The sequence below is a fragment of the Pan troglodytes genome, chromosome 12 (assembly GCF_028858775.2).
Source record: "Pan troglodytes isolate AG18354 chromosome 12, NHGRI_mPanTro3-v2.0_pri, whole genome shotgun sequence".
Taxonomy (NCBI): Eukaryota; Metazoa; Chordata; class Mammalia; order Primates; family Hominidae; genus Pan; species Pan troglodytes.
Genome location: NC_072410.2, coordinates 114,245,543 through 114,270,471, shown reverse-complemented (window position 1 = coordinate 114,270,471; position 24,929 = coordinate 114,245,543). Strand labels below are relative to the sequence as shown.

At 51.0% G+C, this 24,929-nt stretch overlaps 1 long non-coding RNA gene across 1 annotated transcript in view; it reads right to left on the bottom strand.

Moving 5' to 3' along the window:
• Positions 1-43: 43 nt before the first annotated feature.
• Positions 44-24,929, bottom strand: part of LOC107972276 (uncharacterized) — a 51,895-nt gene continuing 27,009 nt past the window's right edge. Inside the window, exon 2 of the long non-coding RNA XR_001715007.2 lies at positions 44-674. This is a non-coding gene — a long non-coding RNA (uncharacterized LOC107972276). The remainder of the gene's footprint in view (positions 675-24,929) is intronic.

Sequence of the window (24,929 nt, the reverse complement as noted above, 5' to 3'; positions counted from 1 at the left end):
CCTCCCCAGGATTAAGATGAGAAACGCTTTAAGGGAATCCCCGTAAAGCACAAAGCAAATCCATTTTATTTTAAGAGAGAAATTCCTAGCCGGGTGAGTCCAGGTTTTTGAGCCTCACGGCGACAAAGGCACATGGCAATTGCTTTCTCCACGTTTCTCCTCCCACCTTGCAGATGCCAAGCGTGGGATCCTCTCTCTCTCCCTGTTTAGCCCTTCCTCGTGTTTCCCAAGGAAGGACCTGCTCAAGCCCCACCGGCAATTGCACCTTGCATAGGAATCACCCACAAAGGGCTTTGAGAAGGGACTCGGGCGGCAATGATGAACAGAGCACGGGGATGAGCCTCACCTCAGACACCCTCGCAGGGACCTCCAGCAAGTTCCTTCTCCCAGACAGCCTCAGTGTCCTCACCTGTGAAAGGAAAAGGCTGGAACCCATGATCGCTGAGGTCCCGTCTGTCTTGATCTCTTCTGCCCAGCTCTGCCTGCTGTTTGTGAACTCCTCAACCAGGTCTTAGAAGTGCTGAATACTTTAAATGGTAAATCATCTTGATTGCTATCAAAAATGGGTTTGGCCGAGCTGAAGCTTATTACTGGTCCATGAGGAATTGCCTGGCCAAATGAACAATGATACAGCAGCTTTGTTGATTTAGCAAGACATTCTTTTCCTTTATTTCCTGTAAAGAAAAAAAAAATGCCATCATAAATTCAACTCCTCTGACTCTGCCGGCCACAAACCACTCATTCCACTGTGAAATTCTTGTTGAAACTATGACGTCGTGTAATTCTGGAGGGAAACTGAGGACATAGCTGGCTACAGAGAAGGCCCCACATCTTGGCCAAACCCATTTTTTATAGCAATCAAGATGATTTACCATTTAAAGTATTCAGCACTTCTAAGTCCTGGTTGAGGAGTTCGCAAACAGCAGGCAGACGATGATACCTCGTGGCTGAGGGTCTAGGGGCTTGCGGCCTCAGGATTGAGCTGAGAGTTGTAGCAGAGAGATATGGGGGGGGGCGACAGCTCAATGTGGGGGAAACACCCAGATATTAAAGCCAGAAGGACCCAGCCTTCATCTCGATTCTCTGATGGCTAGCGGTGGGGCCCTGAGTACTCAGGGCACATGAGCGGGAATTGCTGCCAGGAGCTCCAGGGCTGCCAGGATGCAAGCTCTTCCATCCTAGGGCCCTATCTCAAAAGTAATTTAAAAAAAAAAACCCCAAAGCCAGTATCATGATTGACTGAATTAATCACATCACTCCAAAGGCATCTTCCACCAACACTGGCCCTCTGTCCTGGTCTGAGAGTGGATAGCAGTGGAGTGATCAAATGACTCAGGTTGGAAGTTGCAGGAAAAACCCCCTGAGTGAGCAGTATGGCCAGCACGGTGGGTCAAGTGAGAGTGGCACTCAGAGCAGAGGCTGTGCACAGTTACCCATCCATCATTTATTATTTCTTCATCCAACCACCACTCACTGAGAACTTCGTCTGTGCGAGTCCCTGGGGAACTACAATGAATACAATGTGGCTTTGGTGGTTGAAGCTCACAGATGAAAACAGAATGCTGGTGTGTCTACAAGGAGCCGATCCTCTTGCAGATATTGTTTCACTGAATTTTATCATCACTTTGAGGTCCGTGTTATAATCTTCATTTTACATCATGAGGTTGTTGAGAAGCATTTGAGGTTGAATAATTTAAGTCACTGTCTTAGTCAACCTGGGCTGCCATCACGAAATATCACAGCCTGGGTGCCTTGAACATCACAACTTCATTTCCTCTCAGTTCCAGTGCCAGCAAATTCAGTGTCTGGTGAGGGCTCTCTTCCTTACTCGCAGATGCCACTTTCTCACTGTGTCCTCACGTGGCAGAGAGAAACAGCCAAATCTCTCTCTCCCTCTTTTTATAAGGCCACCAATCCCACTGGATTAGGACCTCTCCCCTACGATTTCATCTGACTCCAATTACCTCCCAGAAACCCATCTCCAAATATCACCACATTTGGAGTTAGGATGTCAACATAGAAAGCTGAGGGCGGGGGCACAATTCAATCCCTAACAGTCAGTCAGTCAGTCTCAGAACAAGATTTAAAACTGGATGCATCTGCTTCCAAAGCTGGTGTCCGCTCTACTCTACTACTCTACTCTACTACTCTACTCTACTCTACTGTACTCTACTCTACTCGCTGCCTTCTCCACGCTTACCACTTGCAGGTTATAGACCCCTTGAGAATGATTTGGGGGGACATTCTTGGCCCCCAGCCTTGTGCTGGGTATCACCAGCTCTTTGGGCAGTGCCAACATTTCAGGATCGGTGGGCACCCCCTTCTCACCTGTTGATGAGGTTGATGTCCTATATTAATTTTAATGATTTTGCCACATTCACCTCCAATTGTCACCATTTAAGCAAGAGCCTTAAACAGGTGTTCCAAGGTCACATGTGTTAGAATTTGTTTCCCTGCCCTTTGTCCTGGGAAGATATCCACCTCTGGGGGGAAGATCAAAGTGCAAATTCCTGACTGCCTCTCCTCGTGACAAAAACCACATGCAGAATGCCATGCTGATAGGACAAGTGTGGTATGCAGCTGGAGAGGCAAGTTGGCTGAAAAAGGAGACGCCTCTCCTCCCCCTTCAAGGCCCAGCCTGAAGCCATAAAGATCTTCGGTGCTTTAACTAGGATTAAGAAAATTCCAGGCGGAAACCAACAGTAGACTTCTTTGGGCTTTCTCTTGATTAACTCCACATAAACCAAAGTTCTATGCCTTGTAGAATTCCAACTATGGATATTCTCAATCAATCTACCATTTCCCATGACAGAAGCAGGTACGGGTCCTTTGCAGACATTGAAAATAGGCCAAACAGAGCCTCGAATAATTTGGCCTCATGGGGCCACAATCCATCTCAATTTTTAATGCATGTTTCTCTTCAGCAGATTGTGCACAAATGATTTTACTAATGAGGTAAGGAGGACACACCTCAATAAAGCCAAGTAATCACTCTAACTCAAAATACTTGCACAGCACCTCCAATATGGATTATAAACTAGCATGTTCAGATAAACTGAAGCCCACTCAGCTTCTGTGTTGGATGTGGAAATCCTCCAGCACTCAGCATGGGCACGCACAGAGCCGGACGCAGGGTTTTTTTTTTTTGCAAGAAAGTCGTGAGACATGAAGACTGTAAAACAAGCCTAGTTTCTGGGATACAGAAGTACAGACCATCAGTTTGTGTTTGTCCTCGGGTCTTTGTCTTCTTATAACTGAAGGGCCTTGGACAGGTGATCCCCATGAGCCCCCATCTCTTCAGGATATTCCTCATGTAAAACAGAAGTAACAAGATGGATCTCGCAGTACAATGGAGGGGGTTAGAGTAGATAAGGCGTGCAACAGTGCTGTGAAATCTGTAAAATCCTACAAACACGTTGATTACAGAGATGACTGTGCTAAGCTCAAGAATAGCTACATGTAGTATTCCCAACAGGAAATTCCCCCCAATGTCCAGGCACATCCAATCTGACCCAAATTAATGGATTCTCAAAGAGAATGTAATACTAGCTGTCATGTATTGTGCACCTAGCTCTGTGCACATAGACCTCATTTATCCCTCCCAGCTGCCTCCTGGGTACCAATATTGCAATTTCATGGATAAAGGACACTTAGAATCTGGAAAGTTCAGCTGTCTGCATGAATTAGTCCATTTTCATACTGCTGTGAAGACATAGCCAAGACTGGGTAATTTATAAAGAAAAAGAGGTTTAATGGACTCACAGTTCAACATGGCTGGGGAGGCCTCACAATCACAGCGGAGGTGAAGGAGGAGCAAAGGCACATCTTACATGGTGGCAGGCAAGAGAGTGTGTGCCAGGGAACTGCCCTTTTATAAAACCATCAGATCTCCTGAGACTTATTCACTATCACGAGAACAGCACAGAAAAAACCCACCCCCATGATCCAATTGCCTCCCACCAGGTCCCTTCTAGGACACACGGGAATTACAGGAGCTACAATTAAAGATGAGATTTGGGTGGAGACACAGACAAACCATGTCACTGTGCAAATATGTAGAGCTGGATTTGAAGACCAGTTTCAAGAAGGAGGGAGAAGGCTAAAGCAACTCATTCAAGGCGAGACTATGAAGGGGACCCTTGGTCCCACTGGGGGCCGTGCCTCTCCTCTCCATCCACACCAGCAGAAGGAAACCAGCCAGGTCCAATACAGCTATCGCGTGGCAAAGCAGAAGGCAGAGCTCCAGGGAGAATACCAACCCTACCACACTGCTGCCCGATTGAGGATGGGCTAAGGGCCTCTGCTTCAGGCTTGTTGTTGAAGCTCCCACAGCCTTGTGTGACTCTTGGGATCCTGGAAGTCACAGATGGGCTCCTGGCTGGCCAAGCAGTGCGAGGTGCTAGCCAGCCCGCCTTTGTGCCCACAAGAAGAGGGTTGTGCTGTCCTTGATCTTTTTCATTCCCTGGTGGGTTTATTTGTGCTTTGATCTTTAACCAAAGATCAAATCAAGATCTTTTATCAAAGGTGTTTGTATAGAGAGACACCCTGAAAAGAAAATGCCTTTGTTTGATTAAAAAGCATCAGACACCTCCCTTCCCTCAATGAGTGGTCGGGGTCTTCCACCTCGGAACTGAACACACCAGAAAAGATCAAACATTTCTCTGAGGACGTTTCCCACTGAGACCATGCTGCTGTTACTTTCAAACCAAGGAGAAATGTCTAACCTGCCAACAGCGATCATAAAGTTTGTCGTCAAATATTGAGAAACATCAGAGCACACTATGGATGCATGGCCTTGAACGCTGAAAGCCCTTGTGGTGTTGCCTGGGTCACAAAAGCAATATATCTTCCTGGAGTGATGCTTTTATAGGTTACTGTGGAGTTTTCAAGCTGTAAAGGCCCTGGGTAAGCTTGTCTGACCACCCCCCGACCATGTTGGTGATAAGAAAACTGAAACCCAGCGAGCGAGGACTCATCCAGGGTCACAGAGGTGCTGGAAGCAGAGCAGCAAGTGACCAGAGCTTCCATTAGGGCCTATTTGGAGCTGAATTGAGACCCCCAAAATTCATATGTTGAAGTCTTTACCCCCAGTATTTCAGAAAGTCACTGCATTTGGAGAAACGTTTGTTAAAGAGGAGATTAAGTTAAAATAGGGTCATTAGGGTGGGTTCCAATCCAATTTGACTGATGTCCTTTTAAAAAGAGGAAATTAAGGCCAGGCACAGTGGCTCACACCTGTAATCCCAGCACTTTGAGAGGCCAAGGCAGGCAGATTGCTTGAGCCTAGGAGTTGAAGACCAACCTGGACAACTTTGTTGGACCCCATCTCTAAAGGAAAAATATATATATACAAATTAGCCAGGTGTGGCGGCATGCACCTGCAGTCCCAGCTACTCAGGAGGTCGAGGCGGGAGAATCACTTGACCCTGGGAGGTCAAGGCTGCAGTGAGTTGTGATTGTGCCACTGCATGCCAACCTGGGCAACATAGCGAGATCCTTTCTCCAAAATAATAAAAATAAAGGAATTAGGATGCAGACACACACGGAGAGAACACCACGGGGAGACACAGGGGGTAAGGCAGCCACCTCCAAGCCACACTCAGAGGCCTCAGAAGCAGCACACCCACCAAAACTAGATCTCAGACTTCCTTCCTCCGGGCTCTGAGAAGCCAGACTTCTGTTGTTGGAGCCCCCAGTCTGCGGCCCTTTGTCAGGGCAGCCCTGAGCAGCAACACTGTCCCCCTCTGCGTCCCCATGTCACGGCAACCACGTGGGGAACAGGGATTTTGAAGGACATCATTTCTGCACACTTACTTAAAGAGATGCTGGCAAAGCCCTTTTCATGAGTAGACACAGTATGGGAGAGTCCCTTTGATGTTGTTTGTATTGCGCAGATAGTGATAGAAGGTCATGGCAATCATTTTCCTGTGTGATCAGTAAGCTGTCTCTGCAACCACCTCCCAAAGAAGCCATCCAGAATAGTTGAGGCAGGGATGAGATCTCTGGAGTAACTGTGTCCGAGGCATGGTGCTCCCTTCCAGGGATAAGATCAAGTTACTTTGTTTGAAAAAATCTAATGAGAGTCTCATGGATTTATTTTCTTGCTTCCTGAAATGAACTGAGAAGGAAACCATAGGGAGAATTTTTTGTTTGTTTTTTGAGACAAAGTTTTGCTCTTGTCACCCAGGCTAGAGTGCAGTGGCACAATTTCAGCTCACTGCAACCTCTGCCTCCTTGGTTCAAGCAATTCTCCTGCCTCAGCCTCCCAGGTAGCTGGGATTACAGGTGTGCACCACCACCCCCAGCTAATTTTTTTGTATTTTTAGTAGAGATGGGGTTTCGCCATGTTGGCCAGGCTGGTCTCCAACTCCTGACCTCAGGTGATCCACCTACCTCAGCCTCCCAAAGTGTTGGGATTACAGGCATGAGCCACCGTGCCCGGCCCATAGGGGGAATTTCTAATGGAAGCATGGATGGAAGTAGGCAGAGGACAGAGTAAAAGAAAGCTTTAAAATGGAACTTGCTCATGTGTGTTCAACTGCCTGTGAGTGTCCATGCACTCTGGACCAGCATTCTGGGTTGCAGAGACGGAGATGAAGGTGCCATGTGGCTGAGGGCTGTGGGTCATAGGCCCTGTAGCACAGTAGTCACACATGTGGACTTGGAGCCAACCTGCCTCCACCACTTGGCTGTGTGAGCTTGGGCAAGTTCCTTGACATCTCTGTGCCTTGGTTCCCCATGATGTTAAATGGAAGCCCTAGCAGTGTCTCTCACAGGGTGATGTTAAGGCTCCAGTGAGTAAAGCATGTGGTGCTCTCGGCACAATGGAGGCCGCACAGTAAGGCTTTACCCTTCTGGCTTGTGGGTGAAGTCAGACCCTCTGAAAAGCAACAACTAACAATGCCAAGAGTATCCTAATGAGGGCACATGAAGGGCTTTGGAAACCCCGCACGGGGAGCCCGATACTTGGCCTGCAGTGGGTGGGCACAGATGAACCCTAGGGGGGCCTGGGGAGCTGACTCCGGCACACAGATCCGAGCCTGTTCTGGAAGGGACAACCCCTGTTGGCAAAGAGGGGACAAGGGGAGCCTTGTGAAATACTGCCTGTTTGGGGAAATGTGGGGAGTTTGTTGTAGCTGGGGAGAAGGCTGTGTTGGGGAGGGTGGTAAGAAATGTGACTGGAGAGGTTGAGAGGGTCCAGCCACAACTTTATCCCAAGAGCAAGGGGTTTAGCAGGAGGTGGTGTGGTCAGATCCGCAGCTTAGAATGACTGGCTGCTCCTGCTGCTGGGAGGAAGCTAGATTGGAAGGACAGAGGCTGTAAGCAAGGAGACTCATAAGTCCAATAGGAGATGATCAGGGCCCTAATGGCAGTACTGCAGAGGCACCGCATCCCTTCCCCTCCCTGAGCACGCGGGGAGGAGACCGTCTCCCAGAGTGCATTTCCCAGCCTCCTTTGCAGTGAGCTGAGGGGCCGCAGGACTGAGTTCTGACTAATAGAATGGGGCAGAAACAATGTAACCCATTTCAGGCTTGGCCCTTAACATCTTGCAGGACCCTCTCATCTGCTCTTACTTTCTGCAGCAAATTCAGAAGTACTGGTTCCAGATGGCAGAGCTACAGCTCGAACAAGACGAGATCCCAGAGTGGTGACCTAGAGGTGAGTTGCCAGAAGACCAGCCCGGCCATCCAGACACTGTGTTCAGCCACTGAGATTGCAGGGATATTTGTTACAGCAGCATGACCTAGCCCACCTGACTACACCAGGAGGACTCAGGGCACTTGGAGAATGAGCAGGACTGGGGGAGAGAAAGGAGTCTAGGGGTGACTTCCTGGATGACCAGGTGAATGGTGGCACCATTAACTGTGGCAGGAGATGCTGGGTGCTAAGTCAGTACTTTTATCTTAGACAAGTGTGTTTGATGAGCTTAGGCAACAAGCAGGAACCCCCTGCAATAGGTGCATGAAGCAGCATCAGGGAAAAGGCTAGAGCTGTGGACTTGGGTTTGTTGGCCTCCAGGTGGTCGTTGATGTCTTGTGGAAGGAAAGACAGTGTCTGGGAGTGCCTTGGAGTGTGCAGGGCAAAGGACACTAATGCACAAGGAAAAGAAAAGGAGAAGGAGCCGGTGAAGGAGCCAGAAAGAGTCTGCTATTCGGGAAGGGGAAGAATGAGGAGAGGGTGATCAATGCCAAGATGCTGATCGATAGGCAAGTCTGATGCAGACCAAATGCACGCCCTGGATGTGGCACACAGTAGGCCCTGGAGGGGCATACAGAGCCAAGCCGGGTCAGGGGATGGAGGGCGGGCACCAATCCCATGGTCTGAGACATAAAAGGTGCAGTGGGTGTCCCCGGGAGAAGCCCAGCCCAGAAGGGAAGGAGGGAGGTAAGGAAGATGCTGAGTTGAGAGATGCTCATGCCAAACAGAGAGAGATGGCAGAAAAGCACAGTGGAGGGGAGGTTGGAGAAGATATAGCAAAGAGAGGTGGCACTTGGTGCAGAGACATCTAACCCCAAGGAGCAAAGGGCATGGTGAGAGATGGAGAAGAAAACCTCCAACTGCCAAGACCTTCCCAGAGCAACATTCCCCCGACCCCACCCCAGAGGCTTCCAATCTCCTAAGATGGCGGCCAACTAGGGCTGCCGCAGCCTCTCCAGTGTGCCAGCCTGCTGGTGTCAGAAACCATTCAGCCCCATGGCCCAGGGACCAGAGGTTTGTGCCCTCTGCACGTGGCCCTGGTGCAAGGCCCTTGGCTGGGCACCGAAGAAGATAACAAAGTGTTTATGACAGTCGCGACCCTTCAGGAGCTAAAGCAGTCCAGGAGCAAGATAAGGCAAGTTCAGAAATAACTCATCTGCAGCAGACAGATAACTGGTAAGTGCCAGGGAGAGGAGCAGATAATGTGTGAGGGAGTTCACAGGGAGATTCCCTCCTGCTGGAAGAGATCAAGAAAGAAACATCTGACGCAGGGCCTGGGGACCCAGGCCTAACCTTTGCATGCCAGTGTCTCTGCCGGGTTCTGGAGTAAATTGTCTCTCCTTCTCGCCAGAGCTCCCTTCTCCATCCCATCAGCTCCAGCTCCTGCTCCCACCGTGGTCAGTGAGCTCACGCTAGATGAGCGTCCTGTTCCTCCGATCACCAGCAGCATCAGAAATCTGATGCATGAACAAGAGCAAAGTCACAGGGCTCCATACACACCTCCTGGGATTGGGGCACAGACGGAACTTGAACAGGACTTTAAAAATGAGCAAGTGTTAACAGCTCATGGCAGTCGGCAAGACTGGCTACAACCACAGCACCTGCTCTGACAAATACAGACCATCCTCCTTTATCAAGTCCTCCCTGTTGGATAACGAAAAATCCAACAGGTAAAGTTTGCTTCTCAGATCTTCTGAATAGTCATTGAATTCAGGCCATAAAATAATGTCAAACGCTTAAAAAAGGGAAGGGAATGAGGCATCTTGCATACTGCACAGAGCAAACTGAAAACCCAGATTTATTTCCATAATGTGAATTTTTAAATATAATACTGAAATGGGCACAAAAGTCAATAACTTTATTAAAATGATTTTGCATTTCTTAACTTGATATTTTCTGACACTACCCTTTGGAGTCACAGATGAGAAAAGCAAGACACATGACATGTGGTTCTACCTAAGGCTGCAAAGTGAATAGTGGAAAGACAAGCTTGTTCCAGAAACAAGGCATGGCGGGGAAGGGTGTTTGTCGTTCTAGATCGTTCCAGCTGACTCTGGGGAAAGGATGCAGGGAGAAGAAAAGCTCCTTCCAGGGACTGCCATTTTTCTGTGTGTACATGAGCTTCTGAGGGACGGTGGTCACCTCCAAGGTGAAATTTGTGAGCCACACACTCAAAAAAGGTTGGCGGGCCCGGAGGGGAGTCCAAAGGGAAGCCCCTACACACACAGACGTGGAGATGTGCTTGCCTTAGGTCATGAGGATGCCAGAGCGGCTTCCTATGATTATTCAAGCCTGATGGAATTTCACAACTGGTGCGAGATGAGCGCAAGGTGTTTAGACACCTTGCAAGAGCTGGAATGCCAGGAGGGGCGGCGGGCGGGGGGGGTCTCCTCCAAAATTCAAACCCCCAAACAAGTCCGACTTTCTGCAGACAGCTCCTTCGCCATTCAGTAGGGACCTCTCCCCCAACACGGGACCAGCCCCTGAACTTGAAAATCCTACTTGGCTTCCCTCACCCCAAACACATCGGAGTCACAAGCCCCACCAGGCCCGTTTCCAAGCCCCCACTCCTGTGTCTCCAGGAACCACTTGCCTTGTCTTGCCTTGCCTCAGAAGCATCATTTGGAAGCAGAAGCCTGTGGCTTCATTTCTTTTTATTTTAGAGCTGATCTGCTAGAAAAAGGTATTTTGCGAGGCGCAACGGAGGTAGGATGTCTCGTCAGCTAGCCACTTCACAGACATATGGCCTGCTATCCCACCAGTTAGGAAGTGATTATTGGAGCTGCACAAACAGATTTTTTTGTCAAAGTGGAGGTGTGATTTTCTCAGGTTCTGTGAGAACACACACACATATTTTTACCAACCCAATCTGTTTTCCAGCAGCCGGGTGGCCGCAGGGCCTGGACACCCGCTTGGTGTTTAGGAGTCATGAAGGGTGCCTGGCGAGGTCCCTGGAGGCTGCAAACCTACCTGGCAGAAGCCAAAGACCCCAGGTTCATTTTGTGACCACGAACAGAGCCTCTGCCTGCCCTTACCTGTGACAAGAGGGATGGCCACGAAAGCTGCCTCCTTGCACACAGAACCAAGCACCAGCGTTCACCCTACTATGCATCCGAGAGCCGGGACTTTTTTTAAACTCACCACTGCTAGTTTAGTTCTAAAATCTCTTTGAAATAAAAATTAAGACACACAAGAGATACTAGGGTAAAGATGGCAGATGAAACACGTTCCTTTACTTCCATTCTCTCTCTAAATCCATCAAAGACAAACATTTTGTTTTGTTTTATTTTACAGTGTAGGTTTGTGCTATGCAATGTGGTAGCCCCTAGCTACACGGGTTACATTTACCTTTTTATTAAATCAATTCTAAACTTCAGCTTCCAGGTCACACTAGCCACATCTCAAGCACTCAGCAGCCTCACAGGGTTAGTGGCTGATATACTGAACAGCATAGAAAAAGAATGTTTCCATCAGCATCACAGAAAATCCTATTGAACAGCACTGGGACGGAACCTCCAGGAGCAAAATCTCGGGAGAACACACTGGTAAAATGCCGGAGGCTGGGAAGGGAAGAGTGCGTGGGGGCTGGCTGAGCATGCAGGATACAGCTGAGCCCTACACCAGGATTGGGGGGAGCCAAGAAGCCAAGTCACCCTTCACACTCAAGGAGGCCTGAGCAGGGGCAGCGGAGGAAGCTCACGTGCCCTCACTCATAAAGAGAAAATTCTACACTAAGGTCATAGACCTTATTTAAAGGTTTAAAAAAAAATCCTTCTATTCTCTGCTTTGACAAATATACCTTCTTGGTGATGTAAAAGGCCCATGTGTTAGTTTCCTAGGGTGCCATGACAAAGTACACACACTGGGCGGCTTAGGACCACAGACGTTTATTCTCTCACTTCTGGAAACTAGAAGTCCAAGATGAAGGCGTCTGCAGGGCTGGTTCCTTCAGAAGGCTGGGAGGAATCTGTTCCTGGACTGTCTCTTAGTGTCTGACGATGACCGGCACTCGCTGGCGCTCCCTGGCCTGGAGATACATTTCTGCCTCCATCTTCCTACGGCTGTCCTATAAGGACACCCATCATCTTAGACTAGGACCCACCCGACTCCAGTATGACTTTATCTTAACTAATTATACCTCCAATGAACCTATTTCCAAATAAGGTCATGTCCTGAGAAACTGGAGGTTAGGACTGCAATGGATCTTTTTGAAGGGACACGATTCAACCCTTAACTGCAGGTTCAAATGGATAGTCCTCCTTGGACTTCTCAGTTCCGCACCAGAACACAGCAACATGGGAAGATCCCTGATCGTGGCCCATTCCCCTCCTTCCTTCCCAGCCCAGCTCCGTCCTGCACCTGAGGGAGCTTGCATGGCTCCATCCAAACCTCCCACAACCCCTTGCCCCCAGCCACTCCTCAGCCTAGGTGGCTCACACTGGCAGCATGGTCCACTCTGGAAGGAGGGCTCTGGAAAGAGCCCCCCCGCCCTGGGGCCCAGGGAGCAGGGTTGGGATCCTTTGGACAGGGAATTCCAAGGCCTCCTTTCCCTGGAGAATGTTCTAGAAGGAGGAATGAGGTGCACACTCTGAGTGGGCATGTCCTCTTGGCCCCTGAGAAGGGGCACAGCTAGAAGAGGGAACATACACTCTCTGAGGCCGTGGCCCAGGTCTAAGGGCATTCCTGCCAAGAAGCAGCCAGGTTTACCAGCGGAACCCAAAGAGGGCTCAGGATTTGGGGGTGTCCAGAACTTCTGAAAATGAGAAGGAATCTGTTCACAAAGTAGTGAGGTGCACAAATCCCCTTTCCGACACCAGCAAAAAAGGCTTATTCTCTGGAGAGGAGACCAGGTCTCTAGTTGGGGAGATCCCAGGCACAGCTGAAGGTCAAGGCACCACACAGAAGTAGCGGATTAAGGGAAGGTTTGTATATGGAATATTGACCTGCGATAGCCCTGCTCCAGCCCTCTTCTCTCTCTTGGCCTTCAGAACGTCTAGGTTGTCACTTCCAAGAGAGGATTAAAGGGCTTTTGTGAGCTCAAGCCAGTGCAAGAGGAAAAATCTAAAGATGCCGATATTGGTAGTTCCCCAGGAAAATAGTCCAACCAGATTCTTTTACAAGGAAGTCCACAATCAACAATCTTAATCACACATTTAGTGCTTCCAATCAACTTTTCATGCCCCACTCTTAAATATAAACCAGTGACTGAGGGTCTCAGCTGAAGAAAGCCCCTGACATGAGAGAGCGTGACCAAAACAAAGAGAAGAAGGTAACTTGGAGGAAACAGAGATTATGCATAGAGAAGAAAGAGTATAAAACAGGAAGCTATTATCAGTATCCTCAGATAGACAATCAGAGATGGCATCCAGGCACAAACACGTTTGTTTGTTTGTTTGCTTGTTTGTTTTTTTAAAGAATATTTAGAGAACAGAAAGAATAGTTGTAAGCTTAAAATGCCGTGTTATAAATGTAAAGTTCATTCGAAAAATTAGAAGACAAAACAGAGGAAATAGAGAAAATAGAGCAAAAAAATGTAAAATTAGTTCAAGGGGTTCAACATATGAAGACAGAGTTCCAGAGAGAGAGAGAGAAACCAAGGAAAAGGTGGGAAAGGAAAGCATCATGACATAGTTTAGGAAATTTCAGAGAACTGAAAGACATGAATTTCTAGCCCGAAGGACCCAATGAGCACCCGCCCATATGACAGATGAAAAGACACCCAGCCTAAGCCACCCGCATAACATTTACAAACACTGAGGACAAAAGACAATCTTACAAGCTGACAGGGAGATACAAATAGGTCTTCTACAAAGGATCATGAATCAGAATAATTTTGATTCTCAAGACAAATCCTGGATGCTAGACTACAATGCAGCAAAAATCTAGGGGAAAATGATTTCCAACCCCGAATGCTGTACCAAACCCATTATCAACTAAGTGTGAGGGTACAATGGAGATGATGTCAGACATTCAAGGTGTCCAGATATTTGCCTCCCATGTCACAGGAACGATCAGGAAATTTGCTCCACCCAAATAAGAGAAAACCATGAAAACCAAGCCCTGTGTCCCTTGACTTTCTACTTACCAGTGAAATGCGGGTCTGAAGGATTTAAAATGTTGGGTTTTATCTTTTTTATTTGTGTGTGTGTGTGTGTGTGTGTGTGTGTGTGTGTGTGTGTGTGTGTGTTGCAAGAAGGATTGGAAGTTTCCTCAGTATCATCCCTTCACGGTTCACCAGGAAGATGTTACCGGAAATGGGTCCCAATCCAGATCCCAAGAGAGGGTTCATGGACCTCGCGCAAGAAAGAATTCAGGGCAAGTCCATAAAGTAAAGTGAAAGCAAGTTTATTAGGAAAGTAAAGGAATAAAGAACAGCCACCCCTTGGCAGAGCAGCTGGGTCTTATCTTTAATATGCTTCCTTTCATGAGGATACATTCCACTTTGTCATCTGACTTACTGGTACTTGTGTCATGAGAGAAAACAAGCCTATTCCAATTTCTCAATTTTTTTGAAATCAACGTCAATTCCAAATTCAGTGCAGGTAGCGAGCCAAATGCATTTATAGCCCACTTGTTTTCTCTTTACATATCTTCCTTCATGGATCTTGCAAATAGCTTATTTTCCATTTCCATAATTTTTCATTATAACAGGAAGAGCCAGGAGAGCCGAGATAAATGAAATTATTAAATGGTCTCTTCAGACCCTTTCTTTATCCCAACATTTATCCATTCACTCATCTTCTAACCAAAGGTATATTTACGAGTAAGAAACAAACACGTGAGAGAATCAATGATTTCATCAGTGCTACCAAGAGGCAACAAAACTGAACGCCTTCACCCTCTTCATTTACGTTTCCACTGCCAGCTCTTGCAGAATCAGATGGACAGAAGGGAAACCAGGCAAGGGAGCTCAAAGACTAGGGAGATCACGTCCAGGCGCGGTGGCTCACATCTGTAATCCCAGCACTATGGGAGGCCAAAGTGGGCAGATCACCTGAGGTTAGGAGTTCAAGACCAGCCTGGCCAACATGGTGAAACCCCGTCTCTATACTAAATATACAAAAATGAGCCAGGTGTGGGAGGCTGAGGCAAGACAATCGCTCGAACCTGAGAGGCGGAGGTTGCAATGAGCCAAGATCATGCCACTGCTCTCCAGCCTGGACAACAGAGCAAGACTCTGTCTTCACAAAAAAAAAAAAAAAGGCAAGGGAGATGAAGATGAACCAAGAAAGCTCTCATAATGTTTTCATAATTGACCTACAAACCTAAATTCTGTGGAAAAGAACCCAGTGCAAAATCCCAAAGTAGTGGTAAAATTCCCACTTCTTAGGTTCACATTTCAGGCATGCCTCCATATTAGCTTCCCATTTCCTTCTCTCCTGCACTAATCAGGAATGAAATAAAGACTCAAACTTCAACCTGTGGCCTTCAGTTGAATCCCAGGTCTCCAGGGAGCCCTAACTGCTTTTTGAGCCTGGCCTCCCTGTTATGTGGACAAGCAAACAGGCAGGCCTAGGAAGATGACCAGTCTCCCCAAGGTCAGCGTGGGCCAGAGGTGCAGCTGGGACCAGAGCCTTGCCCTGCCCCCACCTTCCCCTGCATTGCCTCCAAGGAGAGAAAAACAGCCCCAAAAGACCCCCATCCCCTTGCAGCCCCCAGGGAGGCCCAGCACCTCCAGTGAGTGGTTCTGCCTCCCCAGCCAGCTTTAAGGTGACCACTGCAACCTTCTTCACACTCCTCAAAGCTCAGAGCCACCGCCTCCTGCCAGCTCTCAGCATCTGACTTTACCTCAGAGAAAACAGAAGCCAGCAGAGGGGAACTCCAGCCCTGTCAGCCCCAACCCTTGAACCCTAGCCCTGCGCCACAGCCCAGCTCCTCCCCTGTCTCGCCCCTCTCCCTCCCCAAGGCCAACCCCTCACCCTCAGGCACAGCCCTTGTCACATTGATGAACCCAGTTCCCCTCTGGTCTCTTCCTTCTCTCCCAGCTACTTGCATCAACTTTAAAACATGCTCATGTCCCTCCCGTTAGACAGACAGACAGACACACACACACACATACACACACACACACACACACACACAGAGCCCTCAGGCTCCTCCTTCCTCCCCTCCAGTGCAGCCCCCACCCACCTCCTTCCTTAAATCCAAGAGACCTCTCCACTCGCTCATTCTTTTCCCCCTGACCTGCCTGGTGAACTCAGTGCCTCGTTCTCAACCTTCTCCTCCTCCTCCTCCTCCTGGGAGCACTCTCTCTCTTCCTCCTGGGCTGAGCTTGCCCTTGGGCAGCCCTCGCTCAGTCCTCTCTGCAGTTCTGCCTCCCAGGCCCCCTGCACCTGTGGATCCCAGGGCAGCCCTGGCAGTCTTCTCTTTGCACTTGGCCTCTTCCTGGGCGCGAGCCTCCTCCGTGACTTCACTTAGCATCCATTCACCTACAGTCTGACCTCCAGGCTGAGTACCGCCTGCTAGATGACCACGCCCAGTCACCCCACAGAGACCTCAAACGCAGCATCCCAAGAGCCACGCTCCCCTCCCCACCAGGCCCCACGGACCACAAGATTTCTCCCCTTCCTGCACAATCTCTCCCTTCCCAGATGCATGGCTCACCACTCCCTCCCTTGCCCTGCACTCTCCAGTCACACAGATGTGACTCTGGTCCCAAATCGTCTTGCTCAGGGCCTCACACATGCTATTCTGTTGGAAACCCTCTTCTACCCCTGCCCACCCCTCCCTACCCCCAACCCTTAAATGACTAAGTCCTAACTCTCAGGTCTCAGCTTAGACGCCACTTCTTCCAGGGTGGTCTCCTCTGACTCCCCAAGTCAGAGTCAGGACCCCCTCTCTCTGGACACCCCCTTTGGAGCTGCTGTTGTGGGTCTCACTACACAAGAACGGCGGCCTGCATCTACCTTGCGCTGCTGAGTTCTCAGCTACCAGCACACGGCTGGCACTCAATGGGCACGCCACATGCCCACACTTGTGGAACTTCACCCGTGATCTAGTTTTGTGTCCCTGAGCCTGGCACACAGTGGACCCTTCCAGAGTGTTCACTGCTTCTGCTGCCACTGCTTCATGTGGAAGAAGGTGCCCACTGGGCAGACCAGAACCCACTAATGCTCATGGACCAGGGAAGAGGAGCAGCTGATCTGGGAGACACAGACTGGGGCCACACGAACCCCCAAGCCCCAGGGAAATGAGCTCAAGCTGATGGCCTCAGCCCTGCTCCACAGGAGACACAGAGCTTCCTGGATGCAGTGGGCATTTGAGGACAGGATAAAAACCTGCCCTAGGTCTATGGGAACTGGGCCTCCCATCCCAGGAACTGTGCCACCTGTGACAGGTCACTGGGGAATGCCCCACTCCCTCCCTGGGCACGGAGGAGCTGAGGAGGCCCTGACCAGTCATGTGACTGGACTGCGGAGCTCCAGCCAGCCCCACGCCTGGGCAGCACCCTGGCCTCCAACCCAGCCACACAATGCTGCAAAGCGACCACCTGGGCAAAGCCAGGGCTCCGAGGCACAGGCAACCACGATGTCCTGGCCACCAAGGGCTGCTCTAGCAGGGACCTGTCTTTGGCAAGCTGCCCTAATCTAATCAGTGTCTGAACACAGCAAGCAGTGCCCACCCGCAGGACCAGAACACAGAGGAAACCCTTAAAAACTGGCCCAGGACTAAGCTTCCCTCTGAGTCAAGCTGCATCTCTGAGCCTCTGCCCAGACATCCCAGAGCATTCGGTGCTGGTGCTGAACACAGCCCCGGGGAAGGCGCCCTGCCTCCAGACTCACCTTCTCCTTCTTCCTTCCCTCTTATTGTCCCTCCCAGGATAATTAAACAATAATGATTAGTGCCAAAAAAACAACATGTCGTTTTCCTGGGGACTCAGTTCTTGAGCTTTCTGAATAAGGAGGCAGCGTTGATCGGGAGAAGTAGGGCAGGGGCAACAACTGGGGCCCTAGAGCAGAGGAGTCTTCCATTTCCTCATCTCTAAAATGGGTCACACGTGGTATTTCTGCTGCTCTGGGATGACCCCTCAAAGCAAACTGCACCCGGGATGTCCACTTCAGCTGCTTCGCACCCTGAGGTTACACCTGGTCAGACTGCAGGACTGGCCTTTCTCATCCAGTCTGCAGCAGGGCCCTTGCCACCCGCCTGGCCGGGTCCAGCAATGGGCCCCAGTGTCATCATTCAGGCCCAGGCCCAACTTCTCCCCAGAGGCTGGAGGGGCTGGGGTGACCTTCTACGCACATCGGGGCACAGAACAGAAGGCGGGAGATGCACACTACTTCTGCCTAGCAGTCGTGCCTTTCCCTCTTCTGTGGATAAATGAGTCACTTTTTCATTGTCCCAGTACAAATAGAATTTGGCTGAAAGGTCTGGCGTTCATGGGGCTCATTTGGCGTTCTTTTGATAGTTGTATTCTATTTGTCACACATGGTATTTCCTTCCCTGTGGCAGGTGGTTGGGGAGGGGAGGTTCCCACCCCCAAAAGTGAAGCGTAGGGTCTGGAGATTTCCTCACTAATCCACTGAACAGATCCTGATTGAGGGTCTACCTTCTAGAAAGGAGAGAGAGATAATAAATGATAAGCTTGGTACATAAATAAGTTATGTAGTAGGTTAAAGGTCACAATACACAGAAAATAGAAGACTGGGGAAGGTGAACTAGGGGGTGAGGGAAGGTGGGGGCAGGTTGTACATTAAATAGGTTGGTCAACATGGACCTCATCGAGAGATGAGATTACAGCCAAAGCCAGGGTCAACCGAGAGGGACTCTGGGTAAAGACCATTCCTGGTACAGGGAATGGCTGGAATGAGGCTCCCAGGGGAGAGTGTGCCTGGAGCACGGGCAGAGTCCTCCCCAGTCCAGACATCTGGTCCACCCCTGACCCCCGATTCTGATCTGGGCATCTTCTGGCAACAGGATGGGGGCCAGGCCTTGCCCCCAGGAGCCCAAGCCCAGCCAGGTCTAGCAACTGAGGCCCTGTGTCCCTAACCTGCCCAGATGTCCACGTGTGACCCACTCCTGCAGAAGCGCTCTGCTGCTCTGGGATGACCCCTCAAAGCAAACTGCACCCGGGACGTCCGCCTCAGCTGCTTGGCACTCTGAGTCAGCCTGCAGGACCCGCCTCTCTCATCCAGCCCGTGCCACCCACCTGGCCGGGTCCAGCAGTGGGTCCCACCACCATCGTTCAGGCCCAGGCCCAGCTCCTTTCCAGAAGCTGGAGTTTACGAGGCCATGGCGCTGACCACACTGCCAAGTCGTCCCAGTCACCAGGCACAGCCACCAGGAGCGCTGGGTGGGACCGGAGGCAGCCCTAGAAAACGGGGCTGCCTGGAGGTGAGCAGACTGGTGGACGATGGACGCAGGCCAGATGCGGGGACCACAGATGCGCTGCTGTGAGGACAGAAAACAGTTGCAGGTGTCCCAGAAAGCGTTTCAAAGAGGAAGGCCCTCTCGCCCCTGAAGCACGGTTTCCAGGCCCCCAGCCCACAAGGACAGCCCCTCTGTGTCCAGCCCTAGATCCCACTCACGCCTGCCTTGAAGCGCTGGCTGTGGACATGCTTAAATCTACTCACATGTGCCTCAGACCTGGGTTGGGGATGGGCAGAAATTTCCAAAATATTTTTAGATGGATTCAGATTCTTTTTAGCTATCCAATCCTTTCTTCAAATGAAATGGGGCTCATGAAGAACCCCAGTAGACAGAGCGGGACATGAAGCGGGTTGGAGGGAACGCTAGGACCCTCACTGGAGCACCCACACTCGCCCCCGACAAACCCCCCAGGAGACCACGGCCCCTACGAGCAGGGGTGGCTGCGCTCCTCACAGCCTGTGGCTCACAGCTCACAGCGGAGCTGCAGGCCCAGCTGAAACGAGGCGGCAGAGAGTGGAGTGGATGAGCGGGGTGTGCGAGAGTGTGTCTGTGACAGTGAGTGTGTGTGTGTATGAGAATGTGTATGAGAGTATGTGTGAGGAGTCTGAGAGTGTGTGTCTGAGAGTATGACTGTGTGTGTGGAGTGTGAGAGTATGTGTGTGGGGGAGTGTGTGTGGGAGTCTGTGTGTGGGAGTCTGTGAGTGATAGTGTATGACTGTGTGTGAGGGTGAGCATGTGTGTCTGTGTGATAGCAATAGTGTGTTTGTATGTGTATGATTGTGTGTCAGTACATGTGAGTGTGAGTGATGTGTGTGTGTGAGTGTATGTGAGAGAGTGTGTGAGTGTGTGTGTGAGAGAGGGAGAGAGAGGGGAAAGGGCTATCAATGTAATTTGCCTCTACAGCTAAACACACAGGCCGTAATCATAGCCATTTTACTAAATGCCCATAAAACTAAAAAATAAATAGGAAACCTCCGGATTACAGGGCCTTCTCTGAGCAGGGAGTGGCGCAATCAAGTGCTATCTGCGCTAAGTCCCAGCTTGCAGTGAGTGACCCAGGAGGCGCGGGTAAACAGAGAGAGGACCCCGTTCCCTGTCCCCCCCATCAAACCTCCAAGGCTGAATGCCTCCAAGGCTGAGCGCCGGGGGAACAGGGGGCTTCCTGGGAACGCAGTCCCCTCCGTGTGGGGGTCCTCAGCTCCCCTGTGTGAGCCTGTGCCATGCGGAACGGGACCATAGCCTCAGCCTCACAACGTGCCTGTGACCCAGCGGGAGTGGAACCCAGGCCTCTGGCACCGGGGACCCTCAGAACCCTGCCTGCAAGCGAACCCCAGACTTTGAGGGGAACAGCCTCGTGCAGCCCTCATTTCTCCCTTACAGCCGTGGGACTTCACAGACAAGCAAAAGAAAGGGGGCATTTTAGCAAGAGCAGCCTCAACGCCACCCCCTAGAGAGCAGAAAAAAAGGGATGCTACCCCAGGTCTTACTCTAGGGTCTCCCCTCGGCCACACTCCCTGCCTCAACAGAATCTCAAGCGCCAGAATCACCAAAGGACATTCTAAGTGTCATTCCGCCCTGAGTGTCAGAAAATGCCTGCAGTGGATCCTCAGTGGCCTCCGCTGATGTAAGGAGGGTGGCCCGGAGGAGGCCGCCCTGCAGAGGGCTCCCCAGCACAGCAGCCACGGGGACCCAGCACGCCAGGCGCACGACAGGGAGCAGCCGGTAGCCGGGGCAAAGTCTGCAAGGATCCAAGCAGGACCTGCCCCACCCTGGTTCCACCCTCACTTCTTGATGCTTGCCTTCCAAAGACCTGGGGACTTACCTGTCCCCTGAAAGATACGTTTACCAGGTAACAGCATCTTCCCAACCCCCACGAACCTCGCACTCCAGGCTGTGTGCACCTCAGATCTCTGTGGAAGTGGCATCTACTACTGAAAACATTTTTTTTGGCAGAAAAAAAAAAAACCCTCAGCTTTAAGAGACTATTGCTGGCAGTGCAGGCTCCAAGCAGACCCAGAATCAGGCCTAGCCAGGCCCTTCCGGCAGCCCCCTCAAGCTCCGAGCTCCCTCCCAGCAGGGCGTCCCTCCGCTGCACCCTCATGGATGCCCCATCCATCTGATGGCAGCCCCTCCTTAGTTCTGGCCACTCCTTCAGCACCAAGGCCTGGGAGGTGGCTTAGGAGGTGAAGAGGAAGGAGCAGCAGGGATGCCCCGAGGCAGACGCCCGGGAGTCATGCACTAGGGCCTCCCAGGGCTGACTGGGCCAGGCACCTGCGCAACCCTGACTGACATGGCATGGAGAAGGCAGTTGGACGGTTCCTGGTGGTCTCCATTCTTCATCTCCTGAGCTCCTCTTACACTGGGGTCAGCCTCCCTCCCCTGGCTGGCACAGGGCTGGTCTCAGCCCAGGGAACCCTGTGTCCCTGCCATCTACATCAGTCGGTCCCATGTGAGAAGGAGTGACTCAGGCACTTTGTAATGCAAGATCGTTTACTTCAAGGCGCAAGAGGCTGAACCTGCTTACCCCACCTGGCCGGGAGCCCACTTGAGGAAGAGAAAGCGGAGGGTTGGGCGGGGTGGGGGACCGGTGCCCCACCCTGCAGAGTGCTAGCTGAGTTAACCTGCCACAAAAGTATTAGATATCTGGGATAAAATGATCATGGGTGGTGTCACCCCCTTCTTATTAAAATTCTGGGGCCAATGGTTTCATGTGGTTTGAGAGAAAGAATGCTCCCTGGCTGGGCACAGTGATGCACACCTGTGGTCCCAGCTACTCAGGAAGTTGAAGTGGGTGGATCACTTGAGCCCAGGGAGGTCAAGGCTGCAGTGAGCCGTGACCGCACCACTGCACTCCAGCCTGGGCGACAGAGCAAGACCCTGTCCCCCCACCAAAAAAGACAGAAATGTTCCCCTACGTTTCTTACATAAAGGCAAGACCAGCACCCGCCCCCCGCCCCTGCCACCTTGTCTCATGGATGCTGTCTGTGCCTTTAAGACGCCCAGTGGACGCACACGCCCGAGAGCTTAGAAAGTATTGCCTGTCACCGCCAGATTTTTTTTTTAGGTGTGCAAACATCCAGAAATCAGCATGGTCCTAATTTCTACTTGACAAGTCCATGTAGTTAATTTTAAAATGAAAATTGTGTCCGTTTCAAACTTCTCTTTCCTCTTTTTCACATTAAATACCAATACCCTTGGTGCCAGACTCTAGAGTCTCTTTCTATGGGCAACATTGGGAGTAAGGATGGGACCTTCCCCACCGCCTCACCCAGCAGGCTGTGCATTCCCAGCCAGTGCCTGGGACAGGAGAGCCATCTGATAGTTGTCCATAGAAGGAATGCCTGCTCTGGCCTGGTATGAACACCACGCAGCCCAGGACCTCCAGGCCACCAGTCACGTGTGGGAAGAGAGGGTGCAGCCCCTCCCTGCAGCCCAGAGAGCAGGAGAATCCAGCCCTGGGGACCGCCTAGGGCTGGACTATGGCCCCACCACCCCACTTGCTGTGAGACTCTTGGCAAACTACCCAATTTCTCTGTGCCTCAGTTTCCTCATCCTGTGAAGTGGAGAGTGTTACAGAAGCCACCAAATAAAGCAGCAGCCACCAAATAAAGCCCCTGTAAGGATTAAGAGAAAAATGTAAGCGAATCATGACATGTAGCCAGGTTGCACGGACTTACACTCCATCAACAGAAATGCAGAGGGCTCAGTACGTTTATGGTTGATCAAACTGATTCACAGAAAATGTAATGAGAAAGCACCCTGCCACCTGTCATAAAATTCTGATTTATTTTACCCTAAAAGTCACTTTATAAGAAATCAAAGGCAGCAGACATGATCATTCACTAAGCAATACACATATAATTAGTGAATGCCTCTGTATGTACATCATACTTTCATACGTTTATTTTATAGGACATTGGGCTATCATTATTATGTATGAATAATCTTAAGGTGGGATATGCTCACCTTTAATAATTCAGGGAACAGTATTTTTACTCATAAAGTCATAGAGTAAGTGCTCATGAATGTGCTGTTTCTAATGGGATATTGTACTTGGTTTCACTGATTTCTCAACTTAAAAGTCCCAAAATTTTATTTTCCAAAAAATCTGCTTAGAAAAGTTCCTATTCTGGCTGAACCCAGGTATGATTGCCTTTATCCAAAATGGATTATTCATCATTCTAAAACCTGTAGGTGCTTAGGGGTTCAGGGTAAATTAGGTAAATTAGGTGGGTTCAGAGTAAATTAGTTAGGGTTCAGGTGCTTAGGGGCTCAGGAATATGGTTCCCAAGAAAATGGATAAAACACTCACACACTTGAAACTGAGGGGCGGGGGGGCAGGGGGTCGGGGGAAGTTCTTCAAACTGGGACCCTTTCGTTTGGAAGCAAGAAGTTAAGAGTTTCCCCCCACGCAGCGTTTGCCCCTCCGTGGCCACTGCCCCACCCAGCTCTGCCCTGGTGGTCACCGCAGGATCCTGGACTACCACCCGCGATTGTTGCCTGGGTCTCCCCACCTCCCATAAACATTAACTCATCATGCTTTTGTGTTTCCCAACCCCATACAATGCGTCCTTCCCAAGGCCATGGGCTACTTCTAAGCCTAGTTAATCCTCCTCGACAGGCTGATGGAGCTGGGATAAGAAGTTGCCAAGGAGTCTCTGTGGCTGAATAAACCCAGACCACCCTCTCCCACTGCACGTGTCCCCACAGGCTGAGGGCCTGGGCCCATGGGGGGCTGCGCCATGGTGGGACCCAGACTTGTGGGCACATGGCTTCCCATCTTCTGGGGCAGGCAGGACAGCGGGGATCCAATCAGCACAGTTCACAGCCCATTGGCCAGAGCACATCGCTCACCTCCCCTGGAGCTAGGAGACCCCAGGGTGCCAGGAGCACCAGGAACCTGGGCCGACCTCTCTGGTCATGCCTCTGTACCCACCACCTTAAAGCTTCTCCAAGTCTGCAAAGCCCCCTCCCAGCCCTTCCCCTTGGCCACCATAGCATCCTCTGCGTAGACCTGGCCCCTGTCCCTGCTGATCCCTGCTCCCAGGCACTCTTCTCCTGCTCCACACGCTCCTCCCAAGCGCCTTTGTCAGAGGCAGTACCTCTCATTGCAGACCCCGGAGAGACAGGGTGGCAGGGTGAGGCACTGCGGGGAGAGAAGTGGAGCAGCCCAGACAGGAAGCCGGAGTCCTGGATGGTGGTGGCGCCCTCTCAGGATCCGTGGGAAAGCAGCGGGGTTGGAGGACAGCACCCTGAGAGGGAGGAAGCTCACCGGGCATGAGACACTGATACTCAATATCTGGTGGGAGGGACTCCCCAAGCAGACCCCAGCAGGCCTTCCCGCTGCCCCAGGCAAAAGCAATTTCCCTCTCTGGAGCTCCTCCAATGCCCTGTGGCCGTGTCCCCAGCACTGCCTTGTTTTAGGGTCCCCTGTGCACGCACCTGTCCCCAGCTAACAGAAAGCTCTGAAGCAGGTGCAAGGCCTCACTCCTCCCTCTCCAGCCTTCATGCTTTGCTGTAAGCAGCTCCAGGCCCATTCGTTCAGCTCAACGGAGCAGCTTCCGGAGCCCAGAGGAAGTCACCTCCCAGGTGCAGCCCCCTCCCAGGGCTTGTGAGGAAACACTGTGAGCCAGAGCCCTGCAGGTCAGCTAGAAGGAGGGGGGTGAAGAAGCGTATTTCTCTGAATTGGCACAGATGAGGCATCACCATGCAGGCAGATCGGGGGGAAGGTTCTGGAACCTCCTGGCTCACATCCCTCCCTTCCTGTGGCCCAGTTTCCAGCCCTAGACTTGGGTCTCACTGGGCTAATGTCAAAGTATAATATAATAAGCAGGGCTGGCTCCTTCTGGAGGCTCAGGGGA